The sequence below is a fragment of the Bufo bufo genome, chromosome 1 (assembly GCF_905171765.1).
Source record: "Bufo bufo chromosome 1, aBufBuf1.1, whole genome shotgun sequence".
Classification (NCBI taxonomy): domain Eukaryota; kingdom Metazoa; phylum Chordata; class Amphibia; order Anura; family Bufonidae; genus Bufo; species Bufo bufo.
The window spans coordinates 616,980,739-617,003,966 of NC_053389.1; the positions used below are offsets into that span (position 1 = coordinate 616,980,739).

The 23,228-nt window shown below is 43.4% G+C and overlaps 1 protein-coding gene across 4 annotated transcripts in view; it reads left to right on the plus strand.

The window, feature by feature from the left end:
* The window catches only part of SIN3A (SIN3 transcription regulator family member A), a 70,910-nt gene that overhangs the window by 38,007 nt on the left and 9,675 nt on the right, over positions 1-23,228 (plus strand). The window lies entirely within an intron of this gene.

Sequence of the window (23,228 nt, forward strand, 5' to 3'; positions counted from 1 at the left end):
ATTGTAATATAATAAACTTGTTTTAACGATCCAGGGTGACGTAGTGATTTGTTCTGTTTTTTTTTTTCCACTCTGCTTCTCCCATTGAATCTTTTCCATCATAATGCCATTCTTCATCTTCCTGAATCACTAACCCCTCTGCCTCTCTCCTCGTTTCTCTCCTGTACTACTCATGTAGCAAATGAAGAAAAAATCCCTGTTCTTGATCTAATGTTTTCTACAGACCCTAGTGTTCAATGGTCTGTTAGTAACCTTCACATGTTCCTACTACTTGGCTTCAAGTATCATCTTACAGTTCATAATCGACAGAAAAAGTTGAGTAACTTTGTGAGTACTTGGTATTACTTATATTGTACTGATCAGATCTAGCAATTCTGTCTATTTACAGCTCGACTGGCTGTCATTGGGGACCGTCAGTAAAATTGTGGCAGCGATGAGCGCTGCACTACATTGTGGGAATAATAATTTTTTTATTTATTTTTTTACTGTAAGTTGCTCAACCGTTTAAGTCGATTTTAACTGGTATCAAAAGAAAAGAATTCAATGTATGCAAGAATAGCAGATATGAATATTTAATATGCCTGAATAATTGACATATCTGGTTTGTATAATTTTAGATGATTTAATTTCCATAGAACACCTAGGCAGCTATAGTGAGAGCTAGAGATATTGTACCCAGCAGAGGTAGTTCGTCATAAATTTACATGTTGTGCTGCTCATTTACATTTAACCTCTAATTCCACCACAATGAAGGTGTATAGTATTTCTCAGGACAGATAATTATGCCAGTCTTAGGGCTCATACATACGACCATATGCCCTCCGAGACATAAGTGAGCGGGCCATACATTGTGCGCACGGGAGCGCACAGCATCATAGATTACTATAATGCTGTGCACAACGGACCGCCCGCGGGACTATTGTCCCGCACTCATAATATCATATGAGTGCGGGACAGTAGCCCCGCCGGCGACCCGATGCACACAGCATCACAGCAACCTATGATGCTGTGCGCTCCCGTGCGCACAATGTATGGCCCGCTCACGGACCTTATGTCTCGGAGGGCATATGGTCGTGTGAATGAGCCCTTGGGCTACTTTTCACACCAACGTTTTTGCTGGATCCGTCATGTGTCGACAAAAACGCTTCCGTCATGATAATACAGCCACCTGCATCCGTTCTGTACGGATCTGGTTGTATTATCTTTACAATAGCCATGACTGATCCGTCATGAACACCATTGACTTTCAATGGAGGACGGATACATTTTCTATTGTCAGATAACTGATCCGTCGTCATTGACTTTACATCGCACCACATCGCAGACCGTAAAATGCTGCTTGCAGCGTTATTCTGTCCGCGATGGGGATGCAGCCAAAAAGAACAGAATGCGTTCTGGTGCATTCCGTTTAGCTCAGTTTTGTCCCTATTGACAATGAATGGGGACAAAACGGAAGCTTTTTCACCCCGCTATTGAGCGGATGGATCTCAATAGCGGAAAAGGAAAGTGCAGATGTGAAAGTAGCCTTAATTAAAAATAAAAATACACTGGAGAAAGGTGTGCCAAATGTATTAAATGACACAGGCCTCCTAATAAATTTGACATATCTTTAGCAGTCATATGCATGTACTTGTTCAGTTATAAGCTGGCATAGATTTGTACTGGAATTATTCTAGTTTTTGTCATACATTTTAGTAAAACTGTTGGGCTATGGAAGGCCACACCCCAGTTAACCTAACCACCCCATCCCCCTCCCCCATACTTTGTTCTTGTTAATGTCATTGGGGTACACAGCACCATGGGTATACGCCCAGCTACCACTAGGAGGTGACACTAGAAATAAAAAAACAGTTTGGCTCCGCCCAGGCTATACCCTCTCCACAGACTCTAGGCTAATCAGTATTAGTCTACAGTCCGTAGGAGGCAGACATGACCTGCTGTTCTCTCTTCGTTCTCCGGTCCAGGACGTGTTGGTTCTTTTTACTTTTTTTTTTTTTTTTTCTCTCTCCTACTGCTATTGGTACAAACTGGTTAGCCTAGTGTCAAGAAGATGGTAATGTCCATCTGGGCGGAACCAAACTTTTTTTATTTCCAGTGTTGCCTCCTAGTGGTAGCTGGCCGTATACCCATGGTGCTGTGTCCTCCAATTAATTTACCGAGAAAGGGATTTTACGGTAAGTACAAAAATCTATTTTTTTTATATTACAGAGGGGCGTGAGCAACAGAACACACAAAGCAAAAAATTTCACAAATGGTGCCTTTTGATGTTTTTTTTACTGCGTACAGGGCTTGATAAATTCCGTCCAGAGTTCTTTTCCAATGTTCTAATTGATGTGGGCGATGTTCTGCTTTCACAGTGTCCTTGTGGCAAGGCCAGAGTGCAGGCAGGAACTGTTGTCGGGTGGATAAGGAGCAGAGGAGCTGCAGGTGTCGCCCTGCAACATTTAAAGGGATTGTCTCACTTCAGCAAGTGGCATTTATCATGTAGAGAAAGTTACTACAAGCCACTTACTAAAGTATTGTTATTACCCATATTGCCTGCTTTGCTGGATTGATTCATTTTTCACATTATCACATTATACACTGCTCGCTTCCAGGGGTTATTGACCACCCTGCAATCCATCAGTGGTGGCCGTACTTGCACACTATAGGACAGTGATGGCAAACCTTTTAGAGAACGAGTGCCCCAAGTGCAACCCAAAACCCACTTATTTATTGCCAAGTCGGCAATTTAACCTGAATACTGAAAAATACTGGCTAAGTTAAGCTGTGGGGGCGTGGCTTAACACAGGCCCCATTAAAATGAATGCCCCATTGGCGCCTCCTAGTATTAAAAATAAAATGTCCCGTTAGTGGCCCCCGTATTAATAATGCCCCAGTAGTGGCCCCCAGTATTAATAAGGCTTCCATTAGTGGCCCCCAGTATTAATAAGGCCCTCATTAGTGGGCGCCAGTATTAATAAGGTCAACATTAGTGGCCCCCAGTAATAATAATGCCCCATTAGTAGCCCCCAGTATTAATAAGGCTCCCATTTGTAGATCCTAGTATTAATAAGGCTCCCCATTAGTAGGCCCCAGTATTAATAATGCCCCCATTATTGGCCCCCTGTAATAAAAATGCCCCATTAGTGGCCCCCTGTAATAATAGTGGCCCCCTGTATTAAGGCTCCCATTAGTAGGCCCCAGTATTAATAATGCCCCCATTATGGCCCCCTGTAATAATAATGCCCCATTAGTGGCCCCCAGTAATAATAATGCCCCATTAGTGGGCCAAGTATTAATAATGCCCCCATTAGTAGGCCCCAGTATTAATAATGCCCCCATTATGGCCCCCTGTAATAATAATGCCCCATTAGTGGCCCCCAGTAATAATAATGCCCCTATTACTAGGCCCCAGTATTAATAATGCCCCCATTAGTGGCCCCCAGTAATAATAATGCCCCTATTACTAGGCCCCAGTATTAATAATGCCCCCATTAGTGGCCCCCAGTAATAATGCCCCATTAGTAGTTCCCAGTATTAAGAAGGCTCCCATTAGTGGCCCCCAGTATTAATAAGGCCCTCATTAGTGGGCCCCAGTAATAATAATGCCCCATTAGTAGCCCCCAGTATTTAATAAGGCTCCCATTAGTAGGCCGCAGTATTAAAGGGATTCTGTCACCTCTTTTTACCCTATAGAGATGCGGACATGCACGGCTAGATCGCCGCTAGCATGTCCGCAATATACCGGTCCCATATCTTTGAGTGGTTTTATTGAGTGTAAAAAATTATTTTATATAGATGTAAATCAGCCTGGTGAGGAGCCCAAAGGGCTGCACTAACCGTTCTGGAGCCCAGCCATGCCCCCTGTGAAGGAGCCCAGCACCGCCTGTATCTACTAATCTACTACTTGCTCACAAAGTCAGATCGCCGTAATCTCGTGGTGCGCATGCGCAGTTTCTTCCCTGAGGCTGATGCCAGCACAGGGAAGGAAAACTATGCCGACACTGCGCATCTGCGAGCTTGCGCACCGCGAGATTACGGCGATCTGACTTTGTGAGCAAGTAGGAGATACGTGGGTACAGGCGGTGCTGGGCTCCTTCACAGGGGGCGTGGCTGGGCTCCAGGAAGGTTAGTACAGCCCCTCGGGCTCCTCACCAGGCTGATTTACATCTATATAATGGCGGCACTGGAAAATGAGAACTGGCGGGTGCTAAGTCCAGGGATATAGCTGCTTACCCCGTGTTGATAGTGAAGGAAACCGGACAGCACTTTGCGGCGATCTAGCAGTGCATGTCCGCATTTCTATAGGGTAAAAAGAGGTGACAGAATCCCTTTAATAATGCCCCCTTTAGTGGGCTCCAGTATTAATAATGCTCCCATTAGTGGGTCGTAAGGCCCCTTTAACAGGCCCCAGTATTGATAATAGGGTTGTTGCGGGTATCGAAATTTCGATACCCAATCGATACTTTTGTCCCGGTATCGATACGATACCGGGATTTCCGTTTTTTCGATACTGGGCTGCGCTTCTGCGCAGTCTAGTATCTCTGAACATGAGCGCGCTGCTATCGGCGCGCTCATGTTCTCTCTCAGCAGCACGGGGAGAAGGAAGCTGTCCTCCCTCCCCCTGTGCTGCTGCCGCTGCCACCAATGAGAAGAGAGGGGCGGAGGAGGGGCGGCAATGAGAAGAGAGGGGGTGGAGGAGGGGCGGCAATGAGAAGAGAGGGGGTGGAGGAGGGGCGGCAATGAGAAGAGAGGGGCGGGCGCACTGCGCCCCCAATGATAGGATTACTATCGGAGCGATGGGAGGAGACATCAGCTTCACTAGTGGGCGTTCCTTTTCCCTGCGCTGCGATTGGACAGCGCTACAGCCAGGGAGAAGGAACGCCCACTAGTGAAGCTGATGTCTCCTCCCATCGCTCCGATAGTAATCAGCAGCATGTGGAGCAGGAGAGGAGACAGTAATGGGGCACTGCGGGCGAACGGAGCGGCGCCCAGGACTAAATGGTGAGTGCTGAGACATCGCTGGGCGCCGCTCTGTGTGGCCTAATAGTGAAAGTCTGGACTCATATACAGTAGTCAGTCTTTAACACATACAGGAGGCGGGTGCCGGCAGCAGAATCGCATTGCCGGCACCCTGCCCCTGACAGGGAGCTGCGATCAGCGGCAGTTAACTGACGCTGATCTGCTAGTACCCGCCTCCTGTATAAAGGGGTAAAATCATTGGTGGTGCAGTGTGCCCCCCCCCCCCCCCTCAATCCCCCCATCCCATTAAAATCATTGGTGGCACAGTGCGCCGGCCCCTCTCAACCCTCCAGTATTAAAATCATTAGTGGCAGTGGCCACAGGGACCTCTCCACTCCCCCTCATTGGTGGTGCAGTGGCAGCTTCTGATCGGAGCCCCAGCTGTGTAAGCCTGGGGCTCCGATCGGTTACCATGGCAGCCAGGACGCTACAGAAGCCCTGGTTGCCATGGTAACATCCCTGATGCTGTGTGCACAAAGCACAGAGCAGCAGGGACAGTGTGGAGTCCTATTCACCCTGATAGAGATCTATCAGGGTGAATAGGAAAAGGGATGAAAGATCCCAGGTTCTAGCCCCTAAGGGGGGAAATAGTTATTAAATAAAAAGTGAAAAAAAAAAAAACACTAAAATATGAAGTATAAATCACCCCCCTTTTCCCAATTTCACATATAAAATATATAAATAAACATATTACATCGCCACGTCAGAAAAGTCCAAACTATTAAAATATAAAAAAAAAAATCTAGGTGGTGAATGCCGGAACAGAAAAAATAAAATAAAAACTGCGCGATTCGCCATTTTTAAAAATGAGGAATGCACGTGGCTTTTTTTGTTTATTTTTTTCGCGTGGTATCGAATGGTATCGAGTATCGCAATACTTTTTCATGGTATCGAAACCGAATCAAAAATTTGGTATCGCAACAACTCTAATTGATAAGGCCCCCATTAGTGGGCCCCAGTATTGATAAGGCTGCCATTAGTGGCCCGGGTATTGATAAGGCTCCCATTAGTGGACCCCAGTATTAATAATGGCCCCCATTAGAGGCCACAGTATTATTTATGCCCCCTTCCCAACTCTTCTTGTGCAATAAAGTAAAACTCACTTCATAAAAGAAGACTTGTGCTCCAGCGAGATGACGTGTCACAGGTCTTGCTGCTTCCAGTCAGTGCTGCGAGCCGTCGTCGTGCTGGAGTGCAGGTCCTGTCCTGTGCATCCAGGGAGCAGCGAGTGTTCCTTGGGGCTCAATCAAATGGATGAGATTTATTTAGCAGAAGAGGGGGGTGAAAGGCTGTACTAATGAGCACACCACAGTGGAAGAGCTCATTAGTAATAGTGCTCCTCTGGTACACGTGCCATAGAATCGCCAGCACTGCTATAGGAAAAGGCGCCGGCCTATGCGCATTCCCATGGTCCCGGTCACCAGAGAGGCTGGCACTTTTTCCCATAGTATGCATGCACGACCACCACTGCTGGATTGCAGGGTGGTAGTAACCCCTGGATATGAGCAGTGTATAATGTGATGGAAAATGAATCCAGCCAGCAAAGGAGGCAATATGGGTAATAACATTATTAACCCTTTCATGACCAAAGGTCATTGATGCCCCAGTGTCCAGGTCAAAATTTACAAATCTGACATGCGTCACTTTAAGTGGTAATAGCTTTGGAACACTTTTACTTATCCACGCCATTCTGAGATTGTTTTCTCGTGACACATTGTACTTCATGATAGTCATAAATTTGAGTCAATATATATCACCTTTATTTATGAAAAAATCCCAAATTTACCAAAAATAACTAAAAATTAGCAATTTTCTAAATTTCAATTTCTCTGCTTCTAAAACAGAAAGTGATACCTCATAAAATATTTATTACATAACATTCCTCATATGTCTACTTTATGTTGGCATCATTTTGGAAATGTTATTTTATTTTTTTAGGACGTTACAAGGCTTAGAAGTTTAGAAGCAATTCTTAAAATTTTTAAGAAAATTTCCAAAACCCACTTTTTAAGGACTAGTTCAGGTCTGAAGTCACCTTGTGGGGCCTATATAGTACATACCCCATAAATGACCCCATTGTAGAAACTAGACCCCTCAAGTTACTTAAAACCAATTTTACAAACGTTATTAACCCTTTAGGTGTTCCACAGGAATTAAAGGAATATGGAGAGGAAATTTCTAAACTTCACTTTTTTAGCAGATTTTCTATTTTATTAATTTTTTTTTCTTTAACACATTAAGGGTTAACAGCCAAACAAAACTCAATATTTATTACTCTGATTCTGCGGTTTACAGAAACACCCAACATGTGGTCGTAAACTGATGTAAGGGCGCACGGCAGGGCGCAGAAGGAAAGGAGCGCCGCATGGTTTTTGGAAGGCAGATTTTGCTGGATTGGTTTTCTGAACGCCATATGTTTTTTATTTTTCTACCGATCATCTTGTGCAGGGGCTCATTTTTTGCAGAAAGAGTTGAGGTTTTTATTGGTCCCATTTTTGGGTACATAGGATTTTTTGATCATTATTACACTTTATGGGACAAGGTGGCCAAAAAATTGGCTGTTTTGGAACAGTTTTTTTTTTTTAGTTTTTTTATTTTTAACAGCGTTCATCTGAGGGGTTAGGTCATGTGACAGTTTTATAGAGCAGATCGTTACGGACGTGGCAATACCCAATATGTATACTTTTTCTTATTTATTTAAGTTTTACACAATAATAGCATTTCTGAAACCAAAAAAATGATGTTTTATTGTCTCCATAGTCTGAGAGCCATAGCTTTTTTATTTTTTGGGCGATTGTCTTAAATATGTGCTTTTTTTGCGGGATGAGGTAACGGTTTGATTGGTACTATTTTGGGGTATATATGCCTTTTTTGATCACTTGGTGTTGCACTTTTTGTGATGTAAGGTGACAAAAATGGCTTATTTTTTTACACCGTTTTTATTTTTTATGGTGTTGGACGGGGTTGATGATGTGATATATTTATAGAGATGGTCGCTACGGACGCGGTGACACCTAATATATGTGTGGTTTTTGTTAGTTTTTTTGTTTTTTTTTTATAGGAAAAGGAAATTTATTTTTTACATATTTATTTATTTTTACTTTTATTATTTTCAAATTTTTTTTTTATCAGTTCCCTCTTGGATCTTGAAGATCCAGTGGGGCTGATGGTTGTACTATACTTTGCAATGCTTTTGCATTGCAAAGTATAATACAATCAGATGCCTGTAGGTGGCAGCACCGGACGCCTATGCCATGGCAACCGGACGCCTTTGCAAAGCGTCCGGTTGCCATGGCAACAATCGGGCGCTGCGATCGCAGCAGCCCTGATGGTTGAGAGAGGGAGACCCTCCCTCTATTAACCCCATGGATGCCGCTACTGCGGCATCTATGCAGTTACAGCAGTGTCAGCATAGAGCTGACACTCGCTGCTGATGGCGGCGGCTCAGGAATGGAGCCGCCGCCATCACACACAGAAGGGGGACCGCATCGGGGGCAGGGGGCAGCATTTCACTTATAACACATCGGGGCAGGAGGGGGCGGACCGCATCGGGGGCAGGATCAGAAGAAGAAGGACAAGAAGGGGGCACAGATCGGGGCAGGAGGGGGCGGACCCCATCGGGGGCAGGGTAAGAAGGACAAGAACAAGAAGGGGGCACAGATCAGGGGCTTCAGGACACATTACCGATTTCAGGCTGTGATCTGCAGAGCGCAGATCAGAGCCTGAAACCGGCATTTTAACACTGCCGTGATCCGATTGGTTAGTCTGCACAGACTAACCAATCGGATCGATTGCCGGCAAGGGGCCACTCTGATTGGCCCCTTGCTGGCATTACTAGACTGTATGCTGTCCGTGACAGCACAAGGGCAGGGGCAGAAGCTTTAATCCAAGCGCTTTGCAGCGCTTGGATTAAAGAGCTGGCTTGACGTCTATACACGTGATAGCTGCACGGGGCATGTGCAGCTATGACGTATATATACAGATTGCGGTCGTGAAGAGGTTAATAACATTAGTAAGTGCCTTTTATTACCTTTCTCTACATAATTGCCATTTACTGGAGTGGGACAACCCCTTAAGGCATTGAAGTATCTTGTTTGAGGAACACTCAGCACAAAACTGATACTCTTATGCCCGGTGAGGTGTTGCCTGATGCTAAGCTTCTGTTTTTTATGTTTTTTGATGCCCTGGGTCATATGAAGGCATCTTTCAGAACTTGCACTAGGCATAACTGTTTTAGTTTTATTATGAGGGTTTCCTATATTTTCATGTGTTTTTAGTAGCTCTCCTTTCATAAACTTTTCCAACCTTAGGCTCCGTTCACACTTCCGTAATAATGGGTCTGCATCCGTTCCGCAAATTGCGGAACGGGTGCAGACCCATTAATTTTCTATGGGGCCGGAATGGATGCGGAGACAGCACACTATGTGCTCTCCGCATCCGCATTTCTGCAGCGCACCGCCGATCTTCCGGTCCGCGGCTCCGGCAAAAAATAGAACATGTCCTATTCTTGTCCGTAATTGCGGACAAAAATAGACATTTCTATGGGGGTGCCGGCCGGGTGTATTGTGCACTACGGATGTGTGAATGGCCCCTTAAGCTCTTGGAACTTATCAACTGTATTCCATAAAAGTCTCAACATGGTGACTGAATCCCACCATCATTAGGCGCTCAGTCCCCATTCCAGTAGTGGCCGCTCAGTCTGAATATCTTCAGTCTTTGTACAGCGCAGTGGAGCAAGTGTGCAATCGTGGTGTCAAATGTTAATCCTTCTATAGCACTCGGTCTGTTATAGGGTGTCTTACGTAGACTATGGGGCAGATTTCCTAATGCTGTCTATAGACCGTATTGAACTTGGGCAGATTTAGGGCTCATTCACACGACTGTATGAGGCCGCATCCGTTCTGCAGTTTTGCGGAACGGGTGTAGACCCATTCATTTCAATGGACCCCACAAAAAATATAGAGCACGTCCTATTCTTGTCTGCAATCTCGGACAAGAATAGGCAGTTTCTCTAATAGTGGCAGACATGTGCGTTCTGCATATTGCGGATTGCACATGGGCCGTTATCGGTGTTTTGCAGATCTGCAAAACACTACAGTCGTGTGAATGTAGCCTTATCAAAGTGTCTGATGCTGCGTGACAAATCTGGCACACACATATAGACCATCTAGTCTCCCTTTTCTCCACCTATTTTTTAGCTTGGTTTTCCTCAAGAAATGTGCGGCATGACTTCTCTAAGCCATGCCCCTTTGTCAGGTGAGTCACAAAAACTGCAGAAAAGTGTCTAAAACTGTTAGAAATGCGGTGCAAAGGATGAACTCCGATTTTTAGAATGGCACATTTTGTACAGCAGGCCTTATCCTAAAACACTGCTCTAGTGGTGTACCGCGCACAGTGATTTTCAATAGGGGCTATGGCTGGACACGTAGGGTCACATGCCACCTCTATCAGTCACCATGTTAAGAACCAGAATGCCATGCAGTTTATGAAGATGACTGTACTAAACAAAGGTTCACGGTTGCATCTCTGCCAAATCATGGGTTTATAGGTGTTCCTTTTACCTAAGACTGTTCAATTATTGCCACTTAGTCACAGATTTGCTTGGATTTCTGCAAAACTAAAGGGGAAAAAGTGGCGAGAAGTCTCTGGAAGCTGGGAATATACAGTCTGTGTGAGAACAAGCTTCATTGATGTCAGCATTACAGTATACAGTGGCCTCAGGATACAATACTTTCAGTTTAGGCTACTTTCACACTTGCGGCAGAGAGATCCGGCAAGCAGTTCCGTCGCCGGAACTGCCTGCCGGATCAGGCAAAACGTATGCTAACTGATGGCATTAGTAAGACTGATCAGGATCCTTATCAGTCTTAAAAATGCCTGATCAGTCGAAAAAATGCATTGAAATGCCGGATCCGTCTTTCCGGTGTCATCCAGCAAAACGGATCAGGCATTTATTTCTTTCACCTTTTTTTTCAGTCTGCGCATGCGCAGACTGGAAGGACGGATCCGGTATTCTGAATGCCGGATCCGGCACTAATACGTTTCTATGGGAAAAAATGCAAAAAGGCATTTAGGCAAGTCTTCAGTTTTTTTCGCCGGAGATAAAACCGTAGCATGCTACTGTTTTCTCTTTTGCCTGATCAGTCAGACATCCTGATGCATCCTGAACGGATTGCTCTCCATTCAGAATGCATGGGGATATGCCTGATCAGTTCTTTTCCGGTATAGAGCCCCTGTGACGGAACTCAGTGCTGGAAAAGAAAAACGCTAGAGTGAAAGTACCCTAATTGTGGTCTTTCCTAGGCAGTCTTAAAGGAAATGTGTCATCAGAAAAGGACCTTTTGTTTACATCATATTTTTTTTATGTAAAACATATTTTGAAACAAAAATGGCACCCCTTTTTAATTTTCTATGTCAATATCTATATAAAAAAACAAAACATAAAATCCTGCAGTTTTTGAACTGGCCACTAAGCCTAATAGGCGTCTTGGTCTTTACTGCAGTTATCCGCTTATTATCACAGTCAAGATTAGACAAATATTATCTCTATATAGAGATAAGACAGGATCCACCATTGACAATAGGTGTTCTCACCGCTTATCTTCTCCCTCCTGACCTCTGCACAGGTCACAGAGCGTGCCCAGAAGACTCTTCCATAGGAGTCTGTGAGATCCCTTCCTGTCTGTTGTGTTTATGGCCCATGGCGGCTGCTGTAAAGCATCTCTCTAAACGCTGATCAGAACAGCTCCCCCATAAGGCCTATTGCACACGACCGTATGGCTTTTTCAGTGTTTTGCGATCCGTTTTTCACGGATCCGTTGTTCCGTTTTTTGTTTCTGTTCCGTTCCGTTTTTCCATATGGCATATACAGTATACAGTAATTACATAGATAAAATTGGGCTGGGCATAACATTTTCAATAGATGGTTCAGCAAAAAACGGAAGACATACGGATGCATTTCCGTATGTGTTCCGTTTTTTTGCGGACCCATTGACTTGAATGGAGCCACGGACTGTGATTTGCGGGCAATAATAGGACATGTTCTATGTTAAAACGGAACGGAAATACGGAAACGGAATGCATACGGAGTACATTCCGTTTTTTTTGCGGAACCATTGAAATGAATGGTTCCGTATACGGACCGTATACGGAACGCAAAAAACGGCCAGTAAACGGGAAAAAAAAACGTCCGTGTGCAGGAGGCCTAATCATGTTCAGAAATAGGATGAAAAATAATCCGCAGTCACAAAATAAAAGCAGATTAGGAAACGGGCTGCGTGTCACTCCCTGGTTTTAAATATTTTTGGTGACACATTGCATTTCAATTGAAACCAGACTTGACATACAATGCTTAGGACTCGGATCCAACCAAATGACATGGCCATTTCTCTGGTAATACCCGTTTCTGCTATCTAGTAGCTCCTCTTTACAGTGCGGTACCACGTGTCCTGTACTGTCCTCTGTCTGTGCCAGGATGAGCTGAGCCTTTTGGATGTCAGGTGAGGGCGGCGCCAGTTTATTTCTTGGTACACTGTGTGCTATACAGGACCCTGAAGTAACTCCTGACCATCATAGCAAGTGATTTTCAGCTTCCAGCAGCTATATGTAAGGACTAGCTTCTCTTGGGATGACCTTTTTCTACTCCATGAGAACAGAGTGGTGTTAAGCATGCGTGATCGCTGTTCTGTTCACTTCTTCAGAACTGCTGAGAGTGCTGGATTGGCGTAGAAGTGAATGGTCACATATGCGCACCATCACTCCATTCATAAAGTCATATTTAGGCTACTTTCACACTGGCGTTTTGGCTTTCCGTTTGTGAGATCCGTTCAGGGCTCTCACAAGCGGTCCAAAACGTATCAGTTTTGCCCCTAATACATTCTGAATGGAAAAGGATCCGCTTAGAATGCATCAGTTTGCCTCCGATCAGTCTCCATTCCGCTTTGGAGGCGGACACCAAAACGCTGCCTGCAGCATTTTGGTGTCCGTCTGACGAAACTGAGCCAAACGGATCCGTCCTCCATTGACTTTAAATGGTGTTCAAGACGGATCCGTCTTGGCTATGTTAAAGATAATACAAACGATCTGTTCTGAACGGATGCAGACGGTTAGATTATCTGAACGGATCCGTCTGTGCAGATCCATGACGGATCCGCACCAAACGCGAGTGTGACAGTAGCCTTAACCCAGAATGGTACAAATAAAAATCATAGTTTGTCCTGCAAGAAAGAAGCCCACACAGCTCTGTAGACAGAAATCTAAAAAAAGGTCAGGTGAATAAGAATATGGCGATGCAGATAAAATTACCTTTTATTTAAGGTTTTCATTTTAAGTAGTAAAACATAATAAAAACCTGTATATTGGTATTACCATGATCGTACTGATCTGCAGAATGTCGTCATGTCGTTTTTAGCTCAAAGTAAACAAAACCCAAAAGACTATGGCATAATTGTGTTTTTTTCCATAATCTGAGCACACAAATAATTATTTCCAATACATGATATGATGAATTAAATGGTGAGATAACCGCAAATGGCTGTGATCGTGAAAAGTAAAAAAGTTATTGCTCTTGGAAGGTGGGGAGAAAAAAATGAAAATTTGTGGGTCCTGAAGGAGGTAAACATTTCTTAAGATGGGCTCTAAAACACTGCCTAGTCATTTGATAAAAAGGAACTTTGAAATAATAAGACTTTCCTCCCGTCCTATGGGACCTAAATAATTGATGCTATTATTTTACCCAGAGACCGGTGAGTGACTTTCTCCAGTCCTCAGCACTAGATATGCTAATACATACATGGAAACATTTAGTAGGCGATTTGTTGCTGATGACCTCTCTTATTAAATACCAAACCACCCCTCTAAAAATCAGCATCTGATGGATGGGGGTCCAATTCGTAGCACCCCAACCATCAGCTGTTTGAAGAAACCGCAGCACTCTGAGCACCACAGCCTCTTCCTAGGCCAGCGACATCACATTCATCATGCAAGGGAATGGAGCTGAGTGCAATACCAAGCACAGCCACTAGCCAATAGACGGCACTGTTCTTGGTAAGCTGCGACGGGGCTGCGGCCTTCACTAGAGCACTGATGACCTATTCTTAGGGCAGGTTGTCAGTATTAAACTCTTGGACAACCCCTATAAGAAAAAAAAAAAAGTTAAGATTCGAACCCCTTTTACAATGAGGCATGTAGACAACCCCTGTTTATGTCCTCGTTTACCATGTCATAACATATGGACATCATAAAGGGGGGACCCCTGTAGAAGTGTCTCTAGTTCTGGTGGACTTGAGCAAACTGTGTATTTACATGGCCAGCCATGCAGTAGTGGTTGACTGTAGTTTCCCCTGCCATCTGTCACTGGTGCCAGGGCAATCCGCTGAAAAGGAATGGTCTTTGATGGGAGACATAGGACCCATTCACACGACCATATCAGTTTTGCAGTCCACAAATTGTGGATACCGGCCACGTTCATTCCGCATAATGTTAGAAATGCCTATTCTTGTCGGCAAAACAGACAATAATGGGACACGTTCTATCTTTTTTGTGGTGCCGTGGAACGGTATACGCGATGTGCTATCCGCAACTTTTGCGGCCCCATTGAAATAAATGGGTCCACATCTGTTCCGCAAAAAATGCAGATCAAATGTGGATTGAAAATAGCCGCGTGAATGGGACCTTGCACATTAGTATCAATGTTTTGATGTGAAATTGGTATGATTGCCCCTTGAACATCCTCTTTCAACCTCGCGCCTACTTTTTAAAGTTCACCAGTCATGAGATTGGTGCTCTATGATGCGAAGGTGCTCCTGTTGGATGCACATAATGCATTTAATGGGTGCTAAGCTTGCCCACTGTGCCCCCCGTTTCCCCACCAAGGCTATATGCACACAACCGTTGTGTTTTGCAGTCCGCAAATTGTGGATCTGCAAAGCACTGATTGCGTCCGTGTGCTTTCCGCAATTTGCGGAACGGCACGGACAACCTTTAATATAACTGCCTATTCTTGTCCGCAAAGCGCGGACAAGAATAGGACATGTTGTTTTTTTTTTTGCAGTCCACGGAACGGAGCCACGGATCTATTGCGGCCCCATTGAAGTGAATGGGTCTGCATCCGAGCCGCAAAAACTGCGGCTCTGATGTGGACCAAAACAACGGCCGTGTGCATGTAGCCCAAGTCTGAACACTAACTGGCTGTATTGGGTAGCTGGGCCACACTGATATGGTGAAGGAGAGCAGCTCACAACAAACCTTTTTTATTCGGCTGTGTTCACAAGGTGCAGATGTCTGCAGAAGCATTTCTCCAGTCATCGGCACCAATCTTATTTTGTGATATTATCTCCTCCAGTTGAAGTTGTATCCATGCAAAATTTGTATTTTTCTTATAGAAAATAATTGAATGAGGTTTTTGAAAAGTTGATTCACTCTAATAGGAGTCCTTTCTGATACATGATTTGTGTATACATCATACACTTATCGGACCTACCCAACAACGGTTCTACTGGCATTTTACTGTGTGCAGTGGCTGGTTTCCCTTTTACTGATGAACACGTTGGTGTACAGTAAGGGCCCCCCTCTGTGACTTCCATATGCCCTAATTGTAGTGATTTAGTAATACGTCATTCATGCTTACAATGCAGAGCATCCCTTAGGGTCCATTCACACGTCCGTATGAATGGGTGCAGACCCACTGATTTCAATGGGGCCACAAAAGATGTGTGCTGTCCGCATCCATAGTTCCATTCCACGGACCCGCAAGAAAGATAGAGCATGTCCTGTTCTTGTCCGCAGCCACGGACAAGAATAGGCATTTCTATCATAGTGCCAGCCAGGTACGGTCCGCTAAACGCTCGTGACATGTGAATGGACCCTAATTGTATGTTGCATTCAGGCAAGTCTTCAGTTTTTTTCGCCGGAGATAAAACCGTAGCATGCTGTGGTTTTATCATTTGCCTGATCAGTCAAAATGACTGAACTGAAGACATCCGGATGGCTCTACATTCAGAATGCATGGGGCTATACCTGATCAGTTATTTTCTGGCATTGAGCCCTTTTGACGGAACTCAGTGCCGGAAAACAAAAACGCTAGTGTGAAAGTACCCGAAGAAGTCCACTGGAGTAAGATGTGGCAAATTTATTGAAGCACAGGCCTCTTAGTAAATTTGGCGCACCTCCTATTTTTACATGCTCTAGAAACTGAAATCTTCGCTAGCTATCAGCTGGTGTAGATCAGTGATGGTCAGTTCGCAGTGTTCGCCAGCAAACACATGTGCTCTGCTATCTTCAGTAAGGTAGACTCACCCGTCCGGTGATGCACAGATAAGACCTTGCCTGTGCCGGGAGCCGGTCTGAAATCAAATGCGGTCACCGGGAGCAGGCAGTTCCGAGAACAGCCCGATGAAGGCCCCCGGTGGATGTTCTCGGAACTGCCTGCTCCCGGTGACTACATTTGATTTCAGACCGACTCCCGACACAGGCACAGGTAAGGGCTCCCCTGTGCATCGCCGGATGGGTGAGTCTACCTTACTAAAGATGGCAGCCCGCATGTGTTCGCTGGCGAACACTGCTAACTGACATTCACTGGTGTAGATGTCTGCTATAATTTACACCTGTTTCTGGCATAGATTACGGTAAATTCGGTAGGCCACTGGAGGCACTGTCTAATTTTGCCAAGTCCCTACCCTCTCCTGTGACTTTAAAAAAACCTCAAAAGGTCACAAATATGACAACATATCATAATCTGCAACTTTTTGTTAAAGGGGCTCTGCACTTTGTTTAAACTGATGATCTATCCTCTGGATAGATCATCAGCATCTGATCGGCGGGGGTCCGACACCCGGGACCCCTGCCGATCAGCTGTTTGAGAAGGCAGCGGCGCTCCAGCAGCGTCGCGGCCTTCTCACTGTTTACCGCTGGCCCAGTGACGTCACGACTAGTATCAACTGGTCTGGGCGGGGCTAAGCTCTGTTCACTTGAATGGAGCTTAGCCCCCCCCAGGTCAGTTGATACAAGTCGTGACGTCACTGGGCCAGCGGTAAACAGTGAGAAGGCCTCGGCACTGCTGGAGCGCCGCTGCCTTCTCAAACAGCTGATCGGTGGAGTCTCGGGTGTCGGACCCCCGCCGATCAGATGCTGATGATCTATCCAGAGGATAGATCCTCAGTTTAACCCCTTAAGGACTCAGCACTATTTCGCCTTTAAAGAGGACCTTTCACCAGAATAAAACATCTAAACTAACTATACAGCCATGTAGAGCGGCGCCCAGGGATCCCCCTGCACTTACTGTTATACCTGGGTGCCGCTCCGTTCGCCCGGTATAGCCTCCGGTATCTTCATAGTTGGGCTCCACCCAGGGGAACCTGAAGGCGTCTCTTTCTCCTATGCTGTAGCGCTGGCCAATCGCAGCGCTCAGCTCATAGCCTGAGAGAAAAAAAAAAAACTCAGGCTATGAGCTGAGCGCTGCGATTGGCCAGCGCTACAGCATAGGAGAAAGAGACGCCGTCAGGTTCCCCTGGGTGGAGCCGAACTATGAAGATACCGGAGACTATACCGGGCGAACGGAGCGGCGCCCAGGTATAACAGTAAGTGCAGGGGGATCCCTGGGCGCCGCTCTACATGGCTGTATAGTTAGTTTAGATGTTTTATTCTGGTGAAAGGTCCTCTTTAAGGACTTGGCCATTTTTTTTGCAAATCTGACCAGTGTCACTTTAAGTGCTGATAACTTTAAAATGCTTTGACTTATCCAGGCCATTCTGAGATTGTTTTTCGTCACATATTGTACTTCATGACACTGGTAAAATGAAGTAAAAAAAAAATCATTTTTATTTATAAAAAAATACCAAATTTACCAAAAAAAATTTAAAAATTGTAAATTTCCAAGTTTCAATTTCTCTACTTCTATAATACATAGAAAACCTACAAAAGAACACTGAAAGCTGATAGACTATAAAAATATTGTTTTATTTGGGTACATGATTAAAAGCATACATAGAGATAACAGACAAATGCACAAAGTGCAGCACAATCCTGGGAGAGTTAGTAGAGTACAAAAAGGGTAAAAAGACAGAAGTGACCCAAGTATGGATATATCTAAATGAGGCAAAGTTACCATGTAAAATATATGTTAAAGGGATACCCACTATTGGTAAGAGTACACATGATCTCGTCAAATATAAAGTGCAAGTGCAAGCTTATATATATAAGCAAAGGAGAGGAGAAATAACCCTTCAATGTGGGTCCCTAAATACATATATATATATATATATATATACCTATTCAAGTAATCTAAGCGGGTAAATAAAGTGCATGTGCAAATCACGTAACAATTTACAAGAGAAAACACATAATGAGTGTTTGATCAAAAAACACAAGACAACCGCAGAAGTTTAACAGGTAAGCAGGTGAACAGGAATGAGGTCACATACCGTATGTAAAATGATGGTAAGTCCACAGGAAGACTGCACACCCCGACGCGCGTTTCGAACCCCCAGAGGAAGGTTTCAAATCGAAACGCGCGTCGGGGTGTGCAGTCTTCCTGTGGACTTACCATCATTTTACATACGGTATGTGACCTCATTCCTGTTCACCTGCTTACCTGTTAAACTTCTGCGGTTGTCTTGTGTTTTTTGATCAAACACTCATTATGTGTTTTCTCTTGTAAATTGTTACGTGATTTGCACATGCACTTTATTTACCCGCTTAGATTACTTGAATAGGTATATATATATATATATATATATATATATATATATATATATATATATATATATATATATATATATATATATATATATATATATATATATATATATATATATATATATATATATATATTTAGGGACCCACATTGAAGGGTTATTTCTCCTCTCCTTTGCTTATATATATAAGCTTGCACTTGCACTTTATATTTGACGAGATCATGTGTACTCTTACCAATAGTGGGTATCCCTTTAACATATATTTTACATGGTAACTTTGCCTCATTTAGATATATCCATACTTGGGTCACTTCTGTCTTTTTACCCTTTTTGTACTCTACTAACTCTCCCAGGATTGTGCTGCACTTTGTGCATTTGTCTGTTATCTCTATGTATGCTTTTAATCATGTACCCAAATAAAACAATATTTTTATAGTCTATCAGCTTTCAGTGTTCTTTTGTAGGTTTTCTATCAGTTTCTGAGTCAAGCTCTTTTGAGGGGCCTTTACTGTGGCTTCATGCCATTCTTTTGTGTAATCTACTTCTGTTCTATAATACATAGTAATACCTCCAAAAATAGTTATTACTTTACATTCCCCATATGTCTACTTCATGTTTGGATCAATTTGGGAATGATATTTTATTTTTGGGGGATGTTACAAGGCTTAGAACTTTAGAAGAAAATCTTAAAGTTTTTCTGAAATTTTCAAAAACCCACTTTTTAGGGACCGGTTCAGGTCTGAAGTCACTTTGTGAGGCTTACATAATAGAAACCACCCAAAAATGACCCCATTCTAGAAACTACACCCCTCAAGGTATTCAAAACTGATTTTACAAACTTTGTTAACCCTTAAGGTGTTGCACAAGAGTTATTGGCAAATGGAGATGAAATTTGAGAATTTCAATTTTTTGGCAAATTTTCCATTTTAATAAATTTTTTCCAGTAACAAAGCAAGGGTTAACAGCCAAACAAAATGCTATATTTATTGCCCCGATTCTGTAGTTTGCAAAAACACCCCGTATGTGGCCGTAAACTACTGTACGGGCACACAGTAGGGCGTAGAGGGAAAGGTGCGCCGTATGGTTTTTGGAAGGCAGATTTTGCTGGACTGTTTTTTTCTTTACACCATGTCCCATTTGAAGCCCCCCTGATGCACCCCTAGAGTAGAAACTCCATAAAAGTGACCCCATCTAAGAAACTACACCCCTCAAGGTATTCAAAACTGATTTTACAAACTTTGTTAACCCTTTAGGTGTTGCACAAGATTATATGGAAAATAGAGATACAATTTAAAAATTTCACTTTTTTGGCAGATTTTCCATTTTAATATTTTTTTTCCAGTTACAAAGCAAGGGTTAACAGCCAAACAAAACTCATTATTTATGGCCCTGATTCTGTAGTTTACAGAAACACCCCATATGTGGTCGTAAACTGCTGTACGGGCACACGGCAGGGCGCAGAAGGAAAGGAGTGCCATACGGTTTTTGGAAGGCAGATTTTGCTAGACTGTTTTTTTGGACACCATGTCCCATTTGAAGCCCCCCGATGCACCCCTAGAGTAGAAACTCCAAAAAAGTGACCCCTTTTTAGAAACTACGGGATAGGGTGGAAGTTTTGTTGGTACTAGTTTAGGGTACATATGATTTTTGGTTGCTCTATATTACACTTTTTGTGAGGCAAGGTAACAAGAATTTTTTTGGCACCGTTTTTATATATTTTTTTTGTTATTTACAACATTCATCTGACAGGTTAGATCATGTGGTAATTTTATAGAGCAGGTTGTCACGGACGCGACGATACCTAATATGTATACAATTTTTTTATTTATGTAAGTTTTACACAATGATTTAATTTTTGAAACAAAAAAAATCATGTTTTAGTGTTTCCATAGTCTGAGAGCCATAGTTTTTTCAGTTTTTGGGCGATTTATCTTAGGTAGGGTCTCATTTTTTGTGCGATGAGATGACTGTTTAGCACTATTTTGGGGTGCATATGACTTTTTGATCGCTTGCTATTACACTTTTTGTGACGTAAGATGACAAAAAATGGCTTCTTTTACACTTTTTTTTTTTTACGGTGTTCACCTGAGGGGTTAGGTCATGTGATATTTTTATAGAGCCGGTTGATACGGATGCGGAGATACCTAATATGTATACTTTTTTTTTTTTTAATTTATGTAAGTTTTACACAATGATTTCATTTTTGAAACAAAAAAAAATCATGTTTTAGTGTTTCCATAGTCTAAGAGCCATAGTTTTTTCAGTTTTTGGGCGATTATCTTGGGTAGGGTATGATTTTTGCGGGATGAGATGACTGTTTGATCACTTTTATTACCTTTTTTGGGAAGTAAGGTGGGCAAAATTTCAATAAATTTTTTTTATTTTTATGGCGTTCACCGTGCGGGGAAAGTAACATGACCGTTTTATAGATCAGGTCATACGGACGTGGCGATACCTAATATGTGTAGTGTATTTTATTTTTTTAATTTTTATTCAGTGATGAATGTTTTTTTTTTTTTGTTTTTTTTTTATCTTTACTTTTTTCACTTTTTTTTTTTTTTACCTTTTTTTTTGACCCAGACCCACTTGATTCTTGAAGATCCAGTGGGTCTGATGTCTGTATAATACAGTACAGTATACTATATAGTGTATTGTACTGTATTTTACTTACACTTTGTCTGAACAGATCTATGCCTTTAGCACAGATCTGTTCAGCACCATGGACAGCAGGATGCCTGAGAAGGCGTCCTGTTGCCATATGAACTTTCCCCGTCTGCTCACAACTGAGCAGACGGGGAAGGGTAAGGCCCTCCCTCTGTGACCCCATCCTGTCGGGGGGCTACAAAGGCACAGCAGAGGGAGGGAGCCCCCTCTTACTGTTTAACCTTTTCCATACAGTATGGAAAGGGTTAAACGGCTGACTTCACAGCACAGATGTCAGCTGTTTATACCAGAGTGTCAGCAATGCTGACACTCTGGTATACCACTGGACGCCAATGAATGTTCTGCACCGCCTGCAAAACGGGGGGGGGGGGGGGGGGGTTGAAAAAAAAACTTTATTTGGGGCATTTTAAAATTTGACCGCGGGGATCAGAATCTTGTTCCGATTAACCCCCGCAGCGCCGCAATCTCGTTTTAAACTGATGACGTACTGGTACGTCATGGGTCCTTAAGGACTTGGGAAACATGCCGTATCGGTACGTCATGCGTCCCTAAGGGGTTAAACAAAGTGCAGAATCCCCTTTAATGTTGCTATTGTGTCTTAAAAATATTAATAAATCTCCCCCAAATGCGGATTTGGCTGTGAGTGGTCCCCACAGCTATCACATGTAGACATACACACAGGGACAGATTTAATAATCTATGTAAATTAGGACTAGTGGCGCATTTACATTTCACAGTTGTCCAACAGATTATCCGGAACAAACATTCCTATGAACGCTCATTTCCTACAATATAAAGGAGCAAAACGCTTGTTCATTGGGTGAAATCATCTGTGGTGCCGGCTCCGCAATCGTAGATTCTGGGCAGCAGATAGCGCTGTGTGAACAGTGAATCTGTATGAGGACAAGCAGCATGTAAAGGCAGCTCTTCACCTCCGCTGATGAGCAGGGGTTTATCTGAAGGAACGGTTCCTTCTGATAATTGCTCATTGGAGCTGTGTAAATGCTCCTTAAGACTTGAGATCCGCTAGATTTATCACAGTGGCTCAGGCTGGGTGCACAGCGCTGACGCTGTTTGTCTAACCAACTATTAGTTGGCTTACTTTGTGACAAATTGTGACACAACTTTGGCAAGAAATGTATCTTCTATGCGTTGCCCCATTTTCCACTAAGTTGCACCCCTCATCAGGTGAGGAGCTGTGGATTCATTATTAAATTTTTTATTTTTTTTTGCTCCTTTCCCTTATAAATGTCTAAAACGAGACGTCACATTTTGTTGCATATTCTGCTGCATAATTCAGTTACTTAGAATAGTAATTTTGGGCCATTGTTCACTCTTAGATTTGTGCTCTTCCTCCCCTTCCAAGGGACAACATCCAGATTGAGCATAAGTTAGATGTCCTATCCTTGTGATCTTAGACTTGTACCTAGTTCTGGTTTCCGTACTAATCTCTCCACTACATTGGTCCGTTCTGTTAGTTAAGTAAGGCCCCTTCACACATGAGTTATGGCCACCAATTTTTTTTTAATCAAACCCTAATTTAAGCTGTTCATTGAGAAGAGCTGCAAGATTGTGCTGACAGATTAGGTGTAAGGCTAGGTTCACATCAAAGTTTTAAAATCTGGTATTTTTGTTCCATTCTGGTATTCTGTTCCTGCATATGGTCAGAATACCATATTGCCTGGCCCTGACAGATTCCATTCACCAGAATGGGGCCCGCTGGGTTTCTGACATTCTGCCAGTTTACCGTAAATACTGTTCCAGCGGTTTTTGTTCAAAAAATTTATTTAAAAAATGGTGAACAGGATCAATGTATCCCAAAATGGTATCACGGTGGCTCAGTGGTTAGTACAGGTGCTTGCAGCGCTG